We start from the raw sequence: 4,498 nt of genomic DNA, 5'->3' as shown, positions 1-4,498 counted from the left end.
GTTTCAAGTTCCAAGCATTTTTTTTGCTTCCGAGAGTGTTCTTGAAAATGTCAGTAAAATCTTTTTGTAAAATCTCAACCGATTTAATTTTCATTTTTTTCTTACTGCCTCATCATTTTCTTTTTCTTACTTGCTCTTTAAATGAACTTTATTCCTCGATCGGTCAACAACTTTTTTTTCTTCTCGTCACCCCTAGTGTCTGTGTTTTTTTCTTCTCGTCACCCCTCGTGTCAACACCCCCTAGTGTCGACACCCCTAGTGTCTCACCTAATTGCCGTGAACAGTTTTCAAGTGACTCTCAATCCTTTGCAATCTTGACAATTTTCGGAAACAGAAAGCGCATTTGAAGTAAGTTACATTTCCTACATTGATTTCCTCATAAAGCGTTTGCGTTTCTTCAGCAAAACTCATCGCAAATACGACAAATTTGAACAAAAAGCGACCAGTTTTTTGTCCTTGGGACTCGCACTGTTGAAAGCCGAGAAGTGTCTGGGAGCGACTGCTTGGCCCAATTTCCCATGATTCTTGCTTCTCTCATGGCGCTTTCTTTCGAAATCAGTTTTCCGTTGAACGCTCCTTTGTTCACACTTGCCTTGACCTTTTCTTTCAACTAATTTTAGTTAATAGTTAAATACCCTTTAATTGCTTGTCAAAATGGTTTCTTTTTTGTGCTCCAGTGGGACGGCAAAGACACTGGAGCATCACCAGGGAAGCACAACTTAGCGGCGATGAAGATATCACAGAAGGATTATGGGCGTTCAAGTCTTGTCTGGCAAGAATTCTAAGGGAAGAAGCATGCTGTATAAAGGGACTGTCCTAAAGTATTTGGAAAGTGGATTTAAATATCTCAATTTTCTTGGTAAAACTTTTCCACAGCACTCGGGTACTTAATATTACTGAAAGGAAGTGCCACAATGATTACGGCACTGGCATGCTTCACAAACTTAGACACTGCCATTTATGATGAAAATAAATCTTAAGCTTAAAATGATGTGACGCTTTTAATTTGCCTTTTTTGTATTTTCTGTTTGTCATGTTGTCTCCAGAGGCTTTCTTTCAGCAATGAACTACCATTAAATGTTAGCAGAATGAAGGCGTCAATGTGAAGCTTTTATAAGTTAAAACTGAATAAACCATTCCTTCAGATGCTTCAAAGTTAGTTAAATAATATATCTTGCCTTTATTGGTGATCGCATCACAGCCAAGAGCAGTAGACTATGAAAGAAGTCTTACTCAGCAAGTTTTTAAAAATTCCCAGTTATTCTCAGAAATTCCTAGCAATTTCTTAAAATTCCCAGATATTCTCAGAAATTCCCAGTAATTCCTTCCCATTAATGGAAAGTCCTGTTACACGGGGAATTCCAATACCGAATTTACTGTGAAAATTCACACCTCCAATTCCTAGGAATTTTCAGAATTATTTTGCAAGGGTTACACGTCGAATCAAAACAAGATATTCCCCTGTTTATTGATGAGTTCATTAAAGCTGGGCTCTTCAGACAACTAAAATCAGTTCTGGGACACAAGGCCATAATTGGCAAAGAGGAGCTGTCGCAGTTGTTTGAGCAATTGCTGGCTGTTTCTAGAGAGAAGAGCAAGATCGATATGGAACGTTTGATCCAGCTTTACGACAGTAGCAATTGGGTTTACACAAAAGAGGACAAGAGCACTTGGTAAGTGATTGATTATCCTGGAGTATCATTGGCCGGTTACAGTCAACCAAATAGGTTTTTCCCGTTGTATGTTAAGTTAAAGGAGAGATGAGACGGTGCGGTAGACAGGGTACCCATTTATCAACCAATGCCTCATCGTTTGTCAGCCGGTGAGACACACGAGTTCATCACCAAACTGAATCAGTGTCCTGTAAAGGATCTCAGGTAAGCGCTATTAATTGCCAGGCAAGGTCTTAATTTTCTTCCCAATTTATGCTAAACATCACACGCGTAAGGATAATCACACTGTCAATATGTGCACCCTTCCAGTGACCATGGCAACGAATGTAGACGGAAGTCAGAGATATTTGACTCATATATAAAAAAAGACTGTCAGTACCCTCATCCGGCAGAGGCAACCTGTTAGATAACCCAAACAGTGGGCATTACAAGACTCCTAAAGATTCCTCAATGTTACTGGAAACAGTTGGAAGTTATTGCACTTTGAGAATTTTTCTACAAGACCTGTAATAAGCCAGAGAGTCGGGGTAAACAGTGCCGAAGGTGTTGACCATGAAAAGACCGATACTGGTTAATTGCATCATGTATTTCTAATTTTAATTCGGTGGAAGGTAGATTATGTCCCAACACATAGATTTACAATTCACAATTACAGGGCCCTCTATTTGAAGATCTATGAATTCTCCAATTTTGACAATGGGCCGGTCACTTACACCCTGAGTGGAGCGGCCAATGCAAGGTACGAGGCTTTCATTGATGCCATTGCAGCATCTCTTAATAGCCAATGGCAAAAGAATGCATGCCCTGAAGACGTTTCAAAAGACGGCCGACATGTCCTTTGACTGGCCGCAGTCCTGCACATGGTCTATGATCAATTGACGAAGATGCTTGGAGGAGATGAGCCATCTACCCCAAGTGAGGAGATAAGCCTTATAACTCTGGAACAGAGTATCACCCTGTGTAATTATTTCACAGAACAAAGAAGAATTCTCGACCAAGGTAAGTGACCCAATTAGTTGCAATTTGGCCGATGACAATTAAAACAAATAAACAAACACTATAATTACAGAATTTTCGTGACTGATAAAGAAGGCCTTACTATTAGTATTGTTATTATTATAACTATTATAAAAAAATGTTATTACTATTTTTAGTAGATTAGAAATTATCGCTAAAACGTCTTAGTTTGGGAATTGTGAGGGATAAAAACTTTTTTAAAAATTTCTGATACGCCCTCTTTACAAGGAGGGACAGGATTACCTTAGCAGGAAGGTTACCCTAGCACTCACACATTTCTTCTTTTTTGAGCAGGGCAGATAGGGTTACCCTGGTGCTAGGGTAAACGCTCTGCTAGGGATAACTCGGCTACCCGGGGGACGTCACTTTCTAATCAAATGTCTTCATAAAATAACTGCATTATTCTGAATGAAGAGTCGTAGTAAGTGTGCATTTTTGACTATAGCGTGACAATTGGTTTTGTACTTGACAGCTTGTTTATTGTGATGATGAAATGACCACCGGCGACTTCAACAAAAAGGAGACAATCTTGATGTGCAAAGGGCCATTCGTTTCAACACGATTGGCACAAAAAAGTTCCAGTGGGAACAACAGACCAACAGCCTCCCTTATCATAGCCATCATGGAGAACCTAGAGAAGGATGGCTTCGGAAAACTCCTCAAGGTTGGCCTCAGTCAAGTTTTTCATAAGAAATTACCGTCAGATGACGAGTTACGAAGTTACGGCTTTCAATGAGCGAGCAGACAAAGGAGTGATCTCCAAAGAGGCTTTTAAAAGATTCCTCGAAAGTTCACCCAAAAAAAGACAACTAAAAGATCTTCACAACATTGTAGCCGAAGAGGATTAATGTTGTCTTGTTGAACTGAATTTCAATCAGCTTACTCGAGCACAGGGTCACCCAACGATTTGTTTCAGAAGAAAATCTATTGGAAAACAATAAACGAAGAATATCTCGAGTTTTCGTTTGCAAAATTGATCATCTCAACTTTATTGAAATCAAAATGGGTCATTCCCCTTGTCCTTTAGGAGCGAAATAAGGCCAGGTAAAATTTCTGGTCGGGATAGCCAAACTCAACTCAGAAATTCGGGGGATAAGATTCTGACCCCTAAAACTTTCTGGCTAAAGAATGCGAACGAATTAGTCAGATTAAACAAAGTTCTCTTTAAAACGCCACAAAACAATTTGGAAACACAAGAAATAACAATTCAAGGCCTCTGTTGGGTGCCCCTACTTAGTGTACGGACTGTACATTCGTATAGTGGTATAACAGGAGATATGAGTAAGAACAGTTAGTAGTTTTTAGGAAAAAAACTTTCATAAGCGAATGTTCAATTCGCACTGCAGTATATCACAGGACATAAAGTATGAACTTTACTTTGTTACATTGTTATGAACAGGAAAGACAATTTCAATCGTTGGTATATAAGCAGCTACTATATAACCTAGGTAGTGAAATAAGATATCGTTTTATTTTCATCATCACTCTCTTTTATTAGTTGATGTGAAGGGTTTCCACAAATCTATTCCTGAGGGCAGGGATGAGATCTTATGCTTGTTATAATGTTCAAGTACGTGTTTTGACTGGAATTAAATCAAATTCATGATCACGAGTACCAAGAAAGACTGAGTGTATAAAAACAGAATCGGATATCTTGCTAACAAATTAAAGTAACATAATGCAAGGGACTGCTGATAACAATTCGTAAGGCATGGCAGCAGAACTCTCTGGGTACTGTAATATCTGCCACTAACTCGAGGTAATTTTCTTTTCCCTTCAAGTCATCATCTACATATATAGGAGGCAGT

At 39.0% G+C, this 4,498-nt stretch overlaps 1 pseudogene; it reads left to right on the top strand.

Annotated features, from left to right (window-relative positions):
* The first annotated feature begins 750 nt into the window (after positions 1–750).
* On the top strand, positions 751–3,538 carry LOC137988995 (uncharacterized; annotated as a pseudogene).
* Positions 3,539–4,498: the final 960 nt, after the last annotated feature.

Source organism: Montipora foliosa, unplaced genomic scaffold, assembly GCF_036669935.1.
Source record: "Montipora foliosa isolate CH-2021 unplaced genomic scaffold, ASM3666993v2 scaffold_437, whole genome shotgun sequence".
NCBI classification, from domain to species: domain Eukaryota; kingdom Metazoa; phylum Cnidaria; class Anthozoa; order Scleractinia; family Acroporidae; genus Montipora; species Montipora foliosa.
The sequence above is the reverse complement of the archived record's forward strand: the minus strand, read 5'-3'. Positions and strand labels throughout refer to the sequence as shown.